Consider the following 18672-nt stretch of genomic DNA (forward strand, 5'->3'; position numbering starts at 1 on the left):
ATGACTCTGAGTAGTTACAGTTTCCCAGCAATTTGGAGCTTGAAGGAACATAGAAAACCCTTAACATGAAATATTAAGCCAAAAACTTTTTTGTTAACTGAATACAAAATTATATTTGTGGTTGTGTGTAATGTGTGTGCTGTAAATTAAGCAGTGCAACTTAGGTTTGTCTTTCCCTTTGACACTGCATGCTGCCACACAGGGCCTGCTCTACCATTAGGTAGAATGAGGTAGCTGCCTCAGGCAACAGATGTTGAGCGACAGGAAGCAGACTGAGCTGTATGTACCATCTGCCCCCTACCCTGTGACACCTAAGCTAGCCGACTGCCCTCGAGTATATGGCCCCATTGTCAGTGTTGAAGAAAGACCCAACGACCCGTCCAGTCAGGAGGGGAGGGGTGCCACCTTGTCATTCACCTCAGCCCAGTTTCCTAAAGTTAGGGGAAAGAGAAACCCTTTCACTCATATTTCCTATTGGTTAAAATTGTAATTTTAGGTTTTCACAGTGCAATCCTGTGCATGTTTGCTCAGAAATATTGCACTGGGTTTACTGAGCCTTACTCCCAAGTAAGTGAGTATAGGATTGCATGGTTCATGCTATACATACCTCATCAGATACATCAGCCATATTTACCTTAAATACATTTTGCTACTGCATGTGTCTTCTCCGTTCATAAAATGTATTTGTTTACTGTAAAGGGTGGTTATATTTTTTGTAGTGTATTTTTATATGCAAATGATATAGAATTTAAAAAATACATGCTCTTTCACTGCAGAAGGAGGGCTATCCTTTGAAACATTTTATTTTTGTTTTGATCTATGGGCTTCAAACAAAAGTGGTAGTCACTGGGACTACATAATGTTCGTCCTTTTGGTATGTTTTTGGAGCAGTGTTGTACAGAATTTCCTCCAGAAGTTTTCTTATTCCTTTCCCCTGTTGCTTTTTATTTTGTTTTTTTAACTTTTCACCTAACAGCACAATGTACAGTAATTGGAAGTGAATGCTATTTTCTTGTAGAGCTGGCTATCTTATGTTTCTGGGAATCCTTTAATCTTCTTGCTCTTTCTGTTTCCTCCTGGATTAGCAGGAAACTGTCAGTCACCATCATCTGCCATGATGCTGGTGGCCTTCTTTCTTCAATCGCTGTGTATTTTGTCTCTGTAAGTAAGGGGAAAAGGTAAAGATAGATGCACCAGCCTTGTCTTGGACTGCTAGAGCTGGCAGATAAAAAGCATTTCATCTTTTATTATTCAGTGGCTGCACACCCATGTTATTCCCTGTTCCTTACCAGATTTAGACTGCCATCCTTACTGGAAGAAGGATTTGTGCCAGGTTCATTGTGCTAATTGTAAATAATGCTGGTATATTGTAAACGATAATGACAGCGATGATAAAATAAGTAGAAGCCAGAAGGAGAGACAAGGGCTCCTTTTACATCTTAGAGGCTGTTTTTTAAAAAGAAAAATCAGGCAAAAGATAGGTAGATTAACACTAGTCTTGAAGCCGGATGTTTTACCAGCTGTCTCTGAAGAGATGGCGATTTTTCACCCTGTCAAGCTAGAGGGGAATGTTCAGTGTACATAAACTACATTTTCCCACTGCAGATATAACAACACTTCTTTTTTCTTATGGTACAACATATTATTTGCTATCTTAATTAAATTTTCCTTAGGCTAATTACCCACTCACTTCTAAATGGCATTGAAATGTGTATGGTATAAACACTTTACAATATCATTTTTAATTTTAAGAAACCCTAGGCATTCCTAGCTCACATTGGTCTACATTTCTGGGTTGCTGCATTAAAAAAAAGAAATGTGTTCAGTTTTACTATCTAGTATATGCAAATAGATGATGCTGATGAAATGTACAGGGTAACGATATCACTCAGCTAATAACTTGACACATGCAGCATACACCCTGCAAACCTGGTTATTTTCAATTAATTCTAATATATGTCTCACAGCACATGTAGAAATGAATCCTTCATAGTAGTAGTTGCCAAAATACACATTCTTTTGCATTAAGTGAGGGTAGGGGCCTTACACTGCAATCCAGACCGCAGCCAGGGAACAGCAGGGTTGCATCTGCAGTATTGCCATTCAAACAGGATTGAAGGCATAGCAAGGCAAATCACTGGAGTTGGTGCAGCAATCAGATCCAAATTGGGCCCAAACAGTAGGGCTGAACTTGGGATCCAGCTGATCCTGGGCCATCTCAGCCCCTCCACTGAAACATCCCATTTGTGGGCTTTCTGTGGGTGCCACTGAGGAGGATCCTGCCAGCGGCACACCAGAACAGTTCCACATCAGATTGATGCTGGCATCACTCCAAGGGCAGAGGCCAACATGGCTGGGCAGAGGGGCATCTATCCCCAGTCCAAACCAACAACTCCAGCTTGCACAAAGGTGGTTTGGATTGCAACCCCATTTGAGTAGTTGAGACTTCCAGGTATAAAGGTAAAGGTACCCCTGACCATTAGGTCCAGTTGCGGACGACTCTGGGGTTGCGGCGCTCATCTCGCTCTATAGGCTGAGGGAGCCAGCGTTTGTCCGCAGACAGCTTCTGGGTCATGTGGCCAGCATGACTAAGCCGCTTCTGGCAAACCAGGGCAGCGCACAGAAACGCCGTTTACCTTCCCGTCGGAGCGGTACCTATTTATCTACTTGCACTTGACATGCTTTCGAACGGCTAGGTTGGCAGGAGCAGGGACCGAGCAATGGGAGCTCACCCCGTCGTGGGGATTCAAACCGCCAACCTTCTGTTTGGCAAGCCCTAGGCTCTGTGGATTAGACCACAGCACCACCCGCGTCCCATCCTCCAGGTATAGGGTGGTGTATAAATTGTATAAATATTAGTAATGTTTGATGTATTATAGTATTTTAATATTCTTTTGGAAGCTGCCCAGAGTGGCTGGGGAAGCCCAGCCAGATGGGCGGGGTATAAATAATAAATTATTATTATTATTATTATTATTATTATTATTATTATTATACCACAGTTGTGTTCTTAGTGATGATTCAGATAAAAGGAAATCTGATCATAAGTCAGAGAGTTCCTTGGAAGATTTGAACAAACCTGAACAACAGACAATGTCTGCACGTTTTATATGTGTATTTATGCATGTGTGTGTGTGTGTATTGATATTTTTAGTTAATTGGGGCTTGTCATGAAGGCAAATGGGGCAGTGTCCCCCCTCCCCAATAGCTCTGCACTGAGTCTTTACATGCATTGACTCTGTAAGAACTCACTCTGCCCTGGTTTGATTAAGAAGTCATAGGGTTGCCATATTTCAGAAAGTAAAGTCGTTGAGCCTTTTTAAGAAAACCACCAAAATTGGGAGAAACCTACAGCAAAAATAGTGATTTTGAGCTGTTCCCACTGCTTTTTCCCATTGCATTGCCATACATCTGGGTTTCCCCTGACATTTTGTCACTTCAGCAAAATTCCCTCCTGATGCCATTTTTACACCTGAAAACCAGGACAGAATTTTCCCGATGTACGGCAAGCCTAGGCTAGTATAGCAGTACGAGACAGCTGCTACTGCGTGGACCTCTTTTGTCTTTTGTCTCACCAGAAGTACATATTTTTGCCCAGTGTAAAAATAGCCTCAGGTTTGGTCCTGGGAGCTACCGCTCAGTCCTTTTGCCCAGTTTCGCTGGGGTTGGTCAAAAAGGCATACCCAGAGCCAACTGGGGCACAGCTTTTTGTGGCTTCCATTGCTTAAGGATGCCTCTAGCCAGTCATGTGGCAAACAGCATTGTTGCTGCATTTAGCAAGCAAAGCTGTGGGGCTTAATCCTTGGTCAGCAGTGATGGGAGAGACTGACACTGCAGAGCCACCAGCCAGCATGATTTGCACAAGCTTCTGGCAGCAGGGATTGCTTAGGGGGCACAGAGACTGCTTTGAGGGATGAGGGGAGGTGCTGGAGAAGCCATGAATCCTCGTTCACCGTGTATTTTTCAGCTAATTTTAAAACAAGCTTCAGAGATTGTTTCCAAGTCTACCCCAGATGAACATAGCCACTTGAATTCTTTTACTCTGATCCTTGTGAATTCCAGGAGCAGCGAAAGGTACATTTCTAGTAACATTACATGCAGATGGGTGCTGTCAAGGGGGCAACTCTTCATGCTGGCTTGCATGGGGTTATGCATTCATTAGCTGCTTGATTAATGCAGTTACTCTAGCATGCCTGTGCCCACCTCATATAAGCCAACTTCTGCACATGGATCCTGCTCTCTGCATTTGATTCTGAAAGTTGTCTTTACTGATAGAATTGGGGGAAAGGGCTTGTATCCTGTTCGGCTGGGGTTTGAGCCTTGCAGAGGAACAGGAAGCAGTAACAAGCACTTACTTCAGTCGAGTCAGACAGCTTAAGAGAGATCAGCACCATGGACACCTCCCTGTAGGCCCTTTTAGCTGAAATATATAGAAGATGTCTCAAGAAAGGGTAGAGTCGCCTTAAGGCAGTGGTTCTCAACCTTGGGTCCCCAGATGTTTTTGGCCTACAACTCCCATGATCCCTAGCTCACAGGACCAGTGCTCAGGGATGATGGGAGTTGTAGGCCAAAAACATCTGGGGACCCAAGCTTGAGAAAGGCTGCCTCAAGGCATGGGTAGGCATACGAAGGCCTGGGGGCTGGATCCGGCCCAATCTCCTTCTAAATCTGGCCTGTGGATGGTCTGGGAATCAGCATGTTTTTACCTGTGTAGAATGTGTCCTTTTATTTAAAATGCATCTCTGTGTTATTTGTGGGGCATAGGAATTTGTTCATTTTTTTATCTCCAAAATATAGTCTAGCCCACCAGAAGGTCTGAGGGACAGTGGACCGGCCCCCTGCTGAAAAAGTTTGCTGACCCCTTAAGGCTTAAGGAGGCTGGCAGGACCTTACTTCACCCCACCCGGAAACTGCCTGCAATTATTTAAGAGCCCTTAAATGATTCTGCAGCCCAATGCTCCTATGCAGCTGTGGAGTAGGAAATGCTACAAGGAGAAAATTCAGACACATTCTCAGGATGGAACTGTAGAATGTGAGGGCAATGTCTTCCTACAAGTGGAATGACCTGTAAGTTGTCCGAAACAAGAGTCCTGTTTTGGGTGACTGTGATGTCCCAGATGCAGGGGACATAATAGTTTGGGGTGCAGTATGATGACATATAAGGAATGGAATATGTTTTGCCGGCAGGGGGGAGAGATCTTGCAGTTGAGAAGAACATCTATTGAAGTTCTAGCAAACTTTAAAAATCATTTTTTAAAAACCCATTAATTATCCATTTTTTACATTCCTATCTTTTCTGTGTGTTCAGATTAATGGTAACCTATAGGTAGGGATTTGTCATTTTGTTTCTTTTGTGTACAGCAACTAACATAATGTTAAGAGCATTAACAGCAACTACAATATACATGGCAGCTCTTCAGTGAGTACTAGGACAAAATTTGACCACAGAATAATTTTAGGCTTTAGGTGTTGACCCTGTGGCAGAATGTCTTAAATGGGATAAAAGGGGGTTTGCTATTTATCTTTATTTTTCCTTTCATACTTGTATAATTTAGTTCCATATGAGGAAATGCCACTGTGGGAGTAACTGTGTGTGGTGAAATGCATTTTGCAGATGGCAGTTTTTACATATTTCTTGGATGTATTTTGATTTTAATATCAAATGAAGTATAAAGAAAAAATAAGCATTGCAACTGTTTAAATTATAATGTAGAATATAACAACATGCAGCTGTGGCGCAGTTAATCTTCCAAAGCAAGACCAAGTGTTGACAAATTTTGGAACATCTCCATTTTGCTTCCTTACAAACCCAGCTAACTTGGCCAGCAGTACATTTGCCTCATCAATCACTCCTCCTAGTAGCAAACTCAGCTGGTGAGTGCTGACAGGATTGTTGCCAAAACAGGGCGACAGAGAAACAAAGCAGAGGTATCAGCACTCTCAGGTGAATCTCAATATATGCACAAATCCATTTTTTAAAGCTCCCCACCTACCGAAAATGTAAAGAGGTGACCTCACAAAAAACAGTGAGGACTGAGCCCAGTAAGCCAAGGAATGTAGTTAGGATCTGAAATAAAGCATGGAGAAGTGGGAAGTGGAATGTCCCACTTGATGGAAATGCCTGGAAGAACAGAAGCTTTTAGCAGTGAGGTTGCACTGCAACATTTGGTTGCAGGCCCTACATCTTTGCTTCTCTTTTGTATGTGTGTCATAGCAGCCCTTAATTCACAGCTGTGTTCACTGAATTTCATTTTATTGCTTTCTGCCTCCTCTTCCTAGTTATTTAGAGCAAAAGGGACACATTCAGTGCTATTTGGTAATCTATTCCTATCAGCTAAATCATTTGCCATCCTTTCTGGTTAGATTTTATCCATAATTCTGAATTTTTTAATCTTCTTAGATATTGTTTTATAAGCATTGCCCTACATAACTTCTTTCACTTCCCTTTCATGGGTCAAGAAATACTCAGTGCCATTAACAAAGAAAGAAATGGAAGTGTAAGTAATTAGTAGCCCTCAAAGCATCCCGTGCACAGGTATTATGTTTGTCTTTCGGCACTTCTGATATTTACAGTTAATTTAAAGTTAAATAGCTCTGGCAATCTGCATAATTACATTTCTTTTCTTTGTTTCATGGCCCTGCCTTGAGATCCGCACTCTGCTCTGTGCCTGCGCTTCCTTGCAGCACTTTTCTTGTCCATTAATTATTAAAAGAATAGCACTGCATAAAATATTGATCTGTTGCCTGACATTCATTTCAGAAATATATGCGGGGGGGGGGGGGAGGTAACATGAGGAGCCTTTTCAAAAGCTCGCCATTCCACTCTTCTGATTCCTGAGCAGAGACTTTTAAAAATGCTAATTCTGCTTTACTCGCTATTAATTATGCATTCCATAACTATTCAGTATGAATATTTTTCAATGGCGTGCTATTTTTTTAAATTAAAAATTGACATTTTGACCAGTCAAAAGCATACAAGTTTCCTGCCCCAGAAACCAAGAGAAGACCACTTGCCCACATAGTAGTGATGCTTGGTGGTAAAAAAAAAAAAAAATTAAGCGTAGACCCAGAATATCTCATAGTCAAACTTACCTACGGTCAGCTCCTCTCAGGGTAACTGATACCTCTGAGATAACACACAGATAGAATTGTACTAATTGATAGCAATACAAAATGTTGATGGCACCAGCCTGCCAAAGGAATAGATTCCAAACATTTGGCAATGGTTTCCAAATGCGTAGGAAGCTGTGATCATGAAGAACAGTGTTAACTAACTCTGTTTCTCTGAATAGAACTAAAGCATCCGACTTTCAGATTATATGGCTCCCTTTTCTGAAACAGCCCCAAACATGGACCCCTCATTTCCAGTCCTGAGGTGGAGCTGCATCACTCTGCTTCACTGTTTATCATACATGCCGGCTCCGCACCCCTATTTTGAAAAATAATAATTAGGGAGCCAGTCCCCTCCAATGTTCAGAGGGCATTCAAGTCTGCTCCCTGGCTCCTTGCAACATCAGGACGTCGAGCAATGTTGTGAACGTGATGTGTTAGGCTATCATGTCGGACCCTCCATCATCCTGTACTCAGACCCCTGAAAAATGTTGGTTCGCATCAAAGTACAGTCCGTTCAACTTCCAAAACATTTGAAAACCAAGGTGTGGCTTCCAGTTGGCTGCAGGAAGCTCCTGCAGCCAATCGGAAGCCGCAGAACCCCTGTTGGATGTTCAGGTTCCAAAGAACATTCGCAAACTGGACCACTCACTCCCGGGTTTGCAGCGTTCGGGAACCAAAATGTTAGACTTGCAAGGCATTCAGGATCCAAGGTATGACTGTACAGAAAAGTCGTACGAAAAAACATGTTACAGAATTTGTATGCACAGAAGCAGAGAGGTGGAAGGACAGTTGTGTTACAGGGAGCCTCCGAAGATCTTGCGAAGCAGTTCCTCCTCTGGCGAGGAGGAAAGCCCCGCCTCCAGTGGGGAGGGGGTGCAGGGACCAGGAGATGGTAGGGAGAGCCTCAACACGGAGCCTGAGCAAAGTGGAGGGGAGGCAAGTCCCCCTTTGCCAGCACCCACTCTGCGCAGTAGGTTTGGGTGCAGAGAGGGGAGGAGAAGGATGGGAGTCACACGACTGTTATGCTGGGGTGGTACAAGGACTGGCCACGCCCAGATTCTGCTAGCGACTGAGCAGACATGGACTTGCGATGCTCTGCACAGTAAATAGTTTGTATTAATACTAAAGCCTGGAAAAGACAGGTTGGAGTCTTGCCTGTTTGCTCTCGAGCAACCACACCACCACCTGACAGCAATCTGGGCGTCTCTGAGGTTGCTCGGGGGTAGCAGCGAAAAGGCAGCACGATGAGCAAGCCAGGGACAGGCACTGAGACGGAGCAGGAGAAAGCCACGAAAGCCCTGATGGAAAGGAACAGGGACCTGGAGGCTCATGTCGCTACTCTCTCAGCCCGGTTGGAGGAGCGCCGAGCCCAAGGTCAGAGTCACTCCAATTGGGAGGAAGGTCCCAGCGCTTGTGAGCAAGTTTGGGGGGAAGCCTCAGGATCACAACGCATTTAGAACTGAGACAACCACACCACCACCTGACACATAGGGAGACTCACTTGGGAAATCTTTGGGTTGTCCATACAGGCTTCCCACCTGCAGTTCCATGTTAGTGTGTTGAAAGAGAGAGGCTCTGTAGTCTCTTTTCCGGCAGCTTGGTCAGGCATTTCCTCTGCCACTGTTCTGATTGATGCTATTTGCGCATGGCCAGTGTGGGAGTGTCATCAAGTAACATTTTGATTAGCAAGTGACAGCAGACTTTCCAGGTACACTGTGAGAGTAACCTGGCTTTTGTAGATCCTGTATAGCTGTTGCTGTGCTTTTGAATCTACTGCTGTGTGGACATAAGAGCATGATTCCATAAGTTAGCCCCAGTGTGGCAGCCACCCAACATATGGGGACCATATGATCACCTGGCCCATGTTCTCTTATTCCTTAGCTTCGAATTACTTTATTTTAATTCAAGTTTCTTCTAGCAAGCAAACTCCTATTTCTCAGATGCTTACTAATAATTCTCCCTCTTCCAAAGTTTTGGAGCAAAATACTTCTCATTGATTCTCTTGTGCTGTGCATCAAGACTAATATAGGGCTTTGTCTAAATGCCAGCATCTAGCTGTAAAGAAATGCATTTAATAAGATGAGCTTCCATACCTTGATAGCAGCAATCATGTAGGAAATTATAGGGGAAAGGATTTATGACCTAAGTGGAGATGGAAATTTAATAAGAGGCTTTCATCATGGCCACGGAAAAGTCATGGAGTTCTTTTAAGTGCAGTTCACATTATGCATAAAATGCACTTATTTTCCTAACATTTCTGTAAATATCTCATAGGTAGCGTGATTACATACTCATATGGAAGCATAAGAACATGAAAAGCAGAAAGGTTTCGTGACATCAATTTACTTTTTCTGCCTATCCATTCCTAACAGTTGCATGGCAGCTATTCCCTGTAGAATATAGCAACATGGAGCTCTTAAAATGCCACTTTAAATTAAAGTCAAGATGTTTGAAATGGCTAACTTATTTATGCTCTTGATGCAAATTTCAGCAATGGGCTGAGGCTTACTTTGTGCATTGCTTTCTCTGTCAAGAAGGCAGCTGGTGGAACTTTAGCAGCAAGCAGAGAGAAGTTAGAGCTATAGCATATAAAAGCAGAAGGAAATATGCACCCCTATTCACCTTAAAGAAGGCATTTTATAAGATTTTGACATGTAATGCTATACTTTTTATCTGGGCCGTATTGACAAATAGATAATACCTGCACGATATTTCACATTGCCTAAGACCTGTGTCTTTTGCATGTGCTGTTTGGATTCCTTTCTTTTCACTGCTTTTGCATTCCACTTAATCACCACTAATACGTTGCTCGTTATATCCCCCTGATTTTAATGTTAATTCTGTTAAAACCTCAGCATCAAATGTTGCTGAAAATGACAGTGGCAAAAGAACCATTTCCCCACTTCAACTTAGAGAAGAATGAAGGGGTCTTTATTTCTAAGAGCTACCTTCTTCTGGGATATCAGGAATCTGCACCCTCACCATTCTACCTCTTTTTGGCTATCTGCTACACCTGTCCTCCATCCTTTTATAGTAGTCTTGTTCTACTGTTATGGACCGGCTGGATGCAGAGGAGTGGCAGGAGGTACCAGCTAGGGAACCCTCAAAGGATCCTCTGGGAAAGAAGTCTCAGAGCTTGGTGGTGGGACAATAATGAGTGGTTAGAGGGAGACGGAGGCAGACTGTGAGAAGGAGGTGTTGGAAGGTGAAGAGGTAGCAGGGTTAGGTGAGCAGGAAGAGGCCGTGGCAGCGAGCAGGCCAGAGTCAGAGGCAGAGGCTGGCGAGGAGAGGGGCCAAAAGGCAGAGGGGAGGAAGGCTGCTGAAGAATCCAGGGAGTCTCCCCCTCCCACTGCAACCATCTCCTCTTCTCCTTGGTCTCCCAGAACATGAAGAGGAATAAAGAGGGCAGAGCAAAGAGAGACAAGACAAAGGAGCCTCAAGTTACTGGGGAAGCACCTGGGAGGAGAAGAGCCTTAGAAAGCGGTGGAAGGATCTGTGTGATATATAATAGAACACACAAACTATATTTGGCATTTCATATGTTCGACACAATAAAAACCTGATCATATATTTACTCAGACCACTCGATTTCAGTCTAATGTCAAAGTAAGTAGGATTGCACTGTTAGATTAAGTCTAAATATTTCATGGTCTCTGTGCAGTCCCACAGAGTAACAATGGAAACTTAACAGGATAAAAGACTTTTGGTGAAAGCGCACCTTCAGCCTTTAGTATACATGCACAAAGCGGGGTTTTTGTGGAGCATTGCGTACTTTGGCCTCAGCATCCCCTGCCAAAATGGACCTTGGATCCACTAAACTTGCAGCTTAGGCAAGCAGTCTCAGTATGCCTGCCTTGTGAAATGTTGGCAATGAAGCCACATTCTTCTACTTGCACGTCCTTCACCAAAGCAGAGGAGGCAGCGGTTGTGCCCATTGCAGGTTTGCTACTAAAAGTGGAACAGCTGCATCAAACTGCCTTTTGCAGCATAGACAAAGATGTCTGCTTGGCACCAAAAAAAACCCCAAACTGAATGCAGATGTACAAATAACAACACTGTAGAGAGAAAAGTGAAAAGAAAGTAAAAATGGAAAGGCCTAACTGACATTCTTGGGGGGAAGTGGAAGTTTTCTGCTGGGATAGCTCAGTCGGTAGAGCATGGAACCCTTAACCTCAAGGCCATGGGTGCAAGCCCCACATTGAGCAAAATATTCCTGCAGTGCAGGGGGTTGGACTAGATGACCCTCACGGTCCCTTCCAAGTACAGTTTTATGATTCTATGATTCTTCTTGATCATTGCCATATCCTTTTGGTCATGTGTACTAATGGTTGAGACTGAGATTCCTGCCAAAACTCTTTCACCTTTCATTACAAAGTTAGGTGAACCCAGGGCTCGCTCTTGTGACAGTACTCGTCAGTACAGGGTATCAGCACATGCTGCCCATGGCAACCATTTTGTGCTAGCACCCATGATACTTTTATTAATACAGTGGTACCTCGTTTCCCAAATACCTCCATTGTCGTACATTTCGGTTCTCGAATGCTGAAAACCTGGAAGTAAATGCTCCATTTTCGAACGTTTTTCGGAACCCGAATGTGTGACGCGGCTTCCACTGAGTGCAACAAGCTCCTGCAACCAGTGGGAAGCCGCGCCTCGGTTTTTGGACATTTCAGAAGCCGAACGGGCTTCCGGAATGAATTACATTCAAGAACTGAGGTACCACTTTATATGAGTGCTGGCATGAAGTGGGGAAGCCCATATGTATGACTATACAGATGACTACTCAAAGAAAGGCTAGCTAACTATTTTCCTTACCTACTAAGCCTGAGCTTAGAGCTGGTTTACCTAAAAGTTATTTATAGGGAAGAAAGTAAGACTACAGAAGTCTATAAAAGAGAAGTATGTGTTTTACAGTTTTCAGGAACATTCAGACGCATTTCTTTATAAGCAGTAGCCAAGAATTGGATTCTGCCAACTTTACTTACTTGCACACAGCTCTCATCTGTGTTTAGTTCCATTGACGTCAATGAAATCTACTCACTGAGCACTCCATTCAGATCAGGAATGTGAACATTTTGACTAGCTGTATTTTAAATTACAATCAGACTTGTGATTAAGGACAGTCTGGATTTCTCCCTAGATCAGCAATTAACTTTAAAAAATGTTCTTTCACTTAAAGTGACACATAGTTGTCATTGTGTAGAAACATATTTCAATATATTACAATGAGCTACTGAGGATAGCATAAAAACAAACATAATCTGTTAATGAATCATTAGGCAATAAGCCCCTTTGTGAAGATAAGATTTAGTACAAAGATTGACACTCTGGGCTTTTGCATTTTGCAAAAAAAAATGAACTATTCTGTTCTCAAAATAATCAGACACTAGTAATATATCTCTTACTTGCTAACTATAAAATTGTAATGTGTGCATTAACTAAAATATCAGTCATATGCTTTGCTGATCCATTTGCAAAAATGTGCTGACTAGCAGCTGTAGATGAAGATGACGTTAAATAAAGAATTATAATGAATCTGCAGCAAGAAACTTTAAGCTTTTTCCTCTACTCATTATAAAATGTATTAAAGTAACCTGCAGACAGGGCATATATTTTCAAGTCCCTCCAAAGTATTCTAATCACTCACCAATAGTTCATATCCATTTTGACCCATTTTTCCTGACAGTCCTAAAAATAAAATAAAAAACCAACGAAAGCTAGTATTGTCGAGTTGGGACTAAAGTAAACATGACTGTCCTTTTGCTCCTCTGTGACTCCCAGTTGTCTACAGAGTTGCCATTTCTGCCACAAATGGAAGAAAATAATTAATGCTTCTCACGATGAATGGCATTCTCTCTGCAAGAAGGATCATTTGATATTCTAGATGGATAGACATGGAAGCACAAAGTGGGCAGTCACTGTCTTTCACTGTACTTTGATCCATCATAAAGGAAGTCCTGGAACTAACTTATTGGGGCTTGTTTTGGTCAGTTCAGTATATGTTGAACGTGTTATAAGGCTGGGGTAGCTCAGTGGGAAAAGCATGAGCTTGTTCATCCCAGGGTTGTGGGTTTGAGCCCCATGTTGGGCACAAGATGCCTGTATTGAAGGGGGTTGGACTTGATGACCCTCATAGTCCCTTCCCACTCTACAACTCTATTGTTCTATGGATGATTTAAATATTCCATGAATAGTTTTTATAGTGAAAGAAACTATTTCCCCACCACTTTTACTAAAAGGTATTCTCTGCAATTGCAAGTAACTGGGTAGCAATCCATCTGCCCTGTGATCATGTGTGGTATAAGGATTTGTTTGGTTTTTTTAAAAAAATGTATATACAGTGGTACCTCGGGTTACGTACACTTCAGGTTACATACACTTCAGGTAACAGACTCCGCTAACCCAGAAATAGTACCTCGGGTTAAGAACTTTGCTTCAGGATGAGAACAGAAATGGTGCTGCGGCAGCAGCAGGAAGCCCCATTAGCTAAAGTGGTGCTTCAGGTTAAGAACAGTTTCAGGTTAAGTACGGATCTCTGGAATGAATTAAGTACTTAACCCGAGGTACCACTGTAAACATCTGAGATCCTGGTCAGCTGTTGAGTCTGGCCATATGGAGAGGACAGTAGTACCATACTCATACTTCTCCATAGTTATTGTTGTTAGAAGGGAAATGAGAATACACACACACACACACACACACACACACACACACACTACAAAATCTAGGCTCCCACATAGATTTAGGAGTGCATCAGTGTTGACAAACCCTGGAATAAATTCTGAACTAGATTAGAAAACATTTTGTTATCCCTAACATCTTGACTCAGGTGAAGGTGTGCCTGTTCTCTGGTTCTAGAGAGACTTACAGATATGATCTTGTTATTTGGTTAATGTGACTGTCAAATAGGGTTTTTAAAAATAATAATAATCCTGTATTTCGTTGACACTACAAGGTGTCTACTAAATTCAAATTCCATAGAAGTAAAACAATCGCAAAAACTTAAAAGCCTAAGGAATGCTGACCTTGTAAACCCCTAAGATATCTTGCCTCTCCTTCAAATGTCAATTCCACTTAAGTGGGAAAAAGGAGTTGTGGATCAGCGAGCACATTAGAAGTTCTATCACTGCATAGCATTCTATAGAGGTTCTTTATTTAAGGATTTGAAAGGTCAAGTAGATAAAAAAAACCCCTGCAACCAACCAACCAACCCGACAACGGAGCAATGTCCTTTTTTGATGGTTTTGTCTGGCAGCCCCAGTACTCACCTTGCTTTGAGCATCCTGTGGATTTATTTCCTGTAAACATCTGTAAAGTGAGGGTAACTGGTAATATCCATCAGACGTTTTGTCAAGGCTTTTTATTTCACTATGCTTTTAATGTTTAATTTTTAGTCTTCTAATTGCTGGTCTTTTTAATCTGACTGCTGGTTTTAAGCTCTCTTTTTATTATGCAAAAGCCGAAGTATGGTAACAGCTTTATTAGAGAACCGACCAAGGTGTCACAATGCCATGAGCGTTCTCCAACATTTTGCAGATATGAAACCTGGTGGTTACTTGCTTCTGTTTACTGTTCTAATTGGAATACTCCAGAGTAACTGTGAGCTTTTATTTCCAGAAATAAAAATGGATGAATGTCCATTGTTGCTTTGTCCCAGTGGTCCTTGGTGAAATATAAAATCTGTTAACGCATCTTTCATAGTGTAATCTAATTAAGTTTGCATAATGCCTTCTGCACTCCATCTTAAGAGGGTTTGTTGCAAGCTGCAGACTTTGGGAGTTTCCCGTCATGTGTGGTTTTCCTTTCTCATTCTCCCCCCCCCCCTTGGATGTTTTGTTTAGCATCCAGCAGTGCTCAGAGGATCTCAAAAGCTTATTATTTGGTGACATTTCAGATGATGGTAATGAAAGTTTTACCCTACAGTGATTTTCTCATTTATTTTAATAACTTAGCATTCTTTTGTGGCAGTGGTCTGAAATACATGCAGGTTGCGGGGTAGGGTGGGGTGGGGGGAGAGACGCTCCATATCCACAATAGGATATCTGTACACACATGCATAAGAGGGACGTGGGTGGTGCTGTGGTCTAAACCACAGAGCCTAGGGCTTGCCGATCAGAAGGTCGGTGGTTCGAATCCCCGCGACGGGGTGAGCTCCTGTTGCTCTGTCCCTGCTCCTGCCAACCTAGCAGTTCGAAAGCATGTCAAAGTGCAAGTAGATAAATAGGTACCACTCCAGCAGGAAGGTAAACGGCGTTTCCGTGCACTGCTCTGGTTCGCCAGAAGCGGCTTAGTCATGCTGGCCACATGACCCGGAAGCTGTACGCCGGCTCCCTCGGCCAGTAAAGCGAGATGAGCGCCGCAACCCCAGAGTCGTCTGCAACTGGACCTAATGGTCAGGGGTCCCTTTACCTTTTACACACATGCATAAAGAGCATCATGTCATAGGTCGTGTTATTAAAGACATAGGTTTATTTTTTGGAAGGAGAATATGGTTGTATTGTAGCTGTTGGGTGCTTTTAATCACAAACAACCAGTTTTTCTGTTTCAGTTGTGCTTTTTTAAATCTCTTTCAGGTGAGCATCTTTTACTGCTTATTTTGAAAATGTTTTATCTGCTTTTAATCTTTGTTCTTTGGACATTTTTTCCCCCCGGGGGGACGGCGGACTATTTCTTTCAGCTACTGTTGATATGTCCTTATAATATGCAGGTCATGTTGGAGGAATTTTTATTCCAAAAAGCAGTATGTATGTGTGTGAATCATCATAACAATAGTAGTAGTAGTAATAATAATAACTTCTAAGATTGCTGAGCTATGTCAATGTTGTGACTGTCAAAATGACTGTTAGAAAGAAGTTGGGTGGGGGAAAGTGTTTGATTAAGGACCTGGAGGAGTTGAGCCCTTTGTTCTGAATTTGGGGCTGGTAACCAAGAGGAAAAGGGGCAAGGCAGCAGGAAGGTTGGTTTGGTATAGCCAATGCAGCGAAGACATGTGCTTCCTTCCTGCCCATCTTACTCTTCTTGGTTACCAACAGTGATCCCCCACATTGGGAAGCCAGGCAAACAATACTGCTCTATGGCTGCTACTTTTAGAGACCCTAGTTAGTCTCCCTCGCCCCTTCAGTGGCAAAGGTTGCCACAAAATCCTCCCCCCCCCCATTCTTTCCCCTCTTCTTTTTGTAACTGTGGTTGTGTTGTGGCGCTCGTGTACACACGCCTCCCAGAGGCACAACACTCTGGGGAAATGAACATGGCAGCCACAACAGTTTGGAACTTTTTCTGCAGCATACCCACTCTATAAAACACTCTATTAAAAAATAAAATAAAAATCTGTGGAGGGAAAAGACATTGCAGCAACTGCAACTGATAGCCATTGTCGTTTGGAGGCCTGTCTACACTATGGATGCCTTTATCTGCACTCCATAATTGTGTCCTAGCAACACCCCCAAACTGTCAAAGCAGCGAACCTGTCACACTTATCAGGCATCATCAGCAAGTTATAAGTATCAAACACTTAATAGTAGCTAAAAACCCAATTTTAAGAGTATAAATTCACCTGTGAGCTTCACTTGTTGGCAGTGGAAATAAACATTGGCTGATTTACCTGAAGCCCACACAGCCAGCATATCTCTTGTGTATTTTCTGTTCCTTCAGTGTTCCTGGATGTTTTTCATCTGTAAGTGTGGACTGTGATGCTTTCTTTGGTTGCTGCTCAACAGTCACTTGACCTTGGATGTTTTTATCACCAACCTCTCTAATCATTTTCATTGAAAACCGTCATTGATTTTGCCTGCCAAGCTTTTCCCCTTGTCAAACATCTGAAGAGTTCTGAGAAGTCTGTCCTTTAAGTATTATTTCCAGATTATTTCTGGATTGTTCTGTTTGAAATTTGAAATTAAAACAATAGAGTTTTATCACCCCAATTCACTTCATAGCATTGATCATACTCAGAAAGTGATCCTTATAAAACAGCCCGAGGAAGGAACTGCGCTCATTTTTTCCATGTTACAAGTACAACCAAGGGGAAATAATAAGGTAATCTCCGAGGAAAAATACGTTATATCTGTGTAGAGCGAGAAATTAAATTAGTAAATCAATCATAAACCTGAGAAGGAGGCTTACTATTAGTGTTCTGTGGGGAAATAAAAACTTTGTTGGTAGAATCGTTATCGTAAGCTGCCCAGGGAACTTCATTATTGGGTGGCATATAAATACCATTAATAAATAAATGCTGCTAAGCCAGGTAACAAAATGCTTCACATGGTCAGACACCCCTTCTGAACACAACACCACAGTGCAACGTGAAACTCGATCTTCGGTTGGCTGCAGCTTTATTCAGTTCCCTAATGGGATTAGAAATCCCCTGCCCTGTTTGGGCATTCAGTTTCCATGTGTGATTGGAATGGCGTGAGGACAAACTGGCTGACTGCCCTCTCCACCACATCTCCATGCCTATCGCCACTAACCTCCATGCAACGGAGGATGAAGTTCTGCAGCAGGGAGCTCCTGATGTAGCTGTCAGGAGCTCATCCTACACTTGAGTAATAATAATAATAATAATAATAATAATAATAATAATAATAATAATAATAATAATTTATTATTTGTACCCCGCCCATCTGGCTGGGTTTCCCCAGCCACTCTGGGCGGCTTCCACAGAGACCAAAATACACTAAAATGTCACACATTAAAAACTTCCCTGAACAGGGCTGCCTTCAGATGTCTTCTGAATGTCAGGTAGTTGTTTATTTCCTTGACATCTTATGGGAGGGCGATCCACAGGACGGGCGCCGCTACCGAGAAGGCCCTCTGCCTGGTTCCCTGTAGCTTTGCTTCTCGCAATGAGGGAACCACCAGAAGGCCCTCGGAGCTGGACCTCAGCGTCCGGGCAGAATGATGGGGGTGGAGACGCTCCTTCAGGTATACTGGGCCGAGGCCGTTTAGGGCTTTAAAGGTCAACACCAACACTTTGAATTGTGCTTGGAAAGGTACTGGGAGCCAATGTAGGTCTTTCAAGACCGGTATTATGTGGTCTCGGCAGCTGCCCCCAGTCACCAGTCTAGCTGCCACATTCTGGATTAGTTGTAGTTTCCGGGTCACCTTCAAAGGTAGCCCCACGTAGGACCCTGGCAGAGACACATGCCCAACTGGCATGTTCTCTCCCTCCTGTTCGATCGTTCGGGAGCTTCAGAAGCTTTCTTCAGCCCGAACATCATAGCAACCAATGCCAAACAGACATCGGCACAGTTAGGGATCCGCAGAGTTTGCGCAGCTTGCGTAACACACCTCAGCAACTCAGCATTTTGGCTAATCTATTTTATTTACGTATAAACACACACGGAGCACTGCATCAGACAGCAAAGAGAAAAAGAACAAAGAACAATAGTCCCACTTCACGGAACACAGTAACACAAACATCCTGTCTCTGTCACTTCCCACTTTGTGGAGTCAAAACATACACCGTCATGTGAAAGACAGCAATCCCCTGACTGCGATCATGGAGCAGGAATTCTAACATCAGCCACCCTGCATGGTTGAGAACCCTGATCATGCATGAAATAC

General features: G+C 42.9%; 1 protein-coding gene and 1 long non-coding RNA gene across 2 annotated transcripts in view; one reads left to right on the forward strand and one right to left on the reverse strand.

The window, feature by feature from the left end:
* The window catches only part of DTWD2 (DTW domain containing 2), a 90727-nt gene that overhangs the window by 62044 nt on the left and 10011 nt on the right, over window positions 1–18672 (forward strand). The gene's annotated exons all lie outside the window — the stretch shown is intronic.
* Window positions 772–17080, reverse strand: LOC308597874. Its single transcript, XR_014013239.1, has 2 exons — window positions 16715–17080; window positions 772–1159 (listed from the first exon to the last, which is right to left on the reverse strand). It is a non-coding gene; the product is annotated as an uncharacterized lncRNA (long non-coding RNA).

Source organism: Podarcis bocagei (assembly GCF_964188305.1).
Source record: "Podarcis bocagei genome assembly, chromosome: 11".
Lineage (NCBI taxonomy): Eukaryota > Metazoa > Chordata > Lepidosauria > Squamata > Lacertidae > Podarcis > Podarcis bocagei.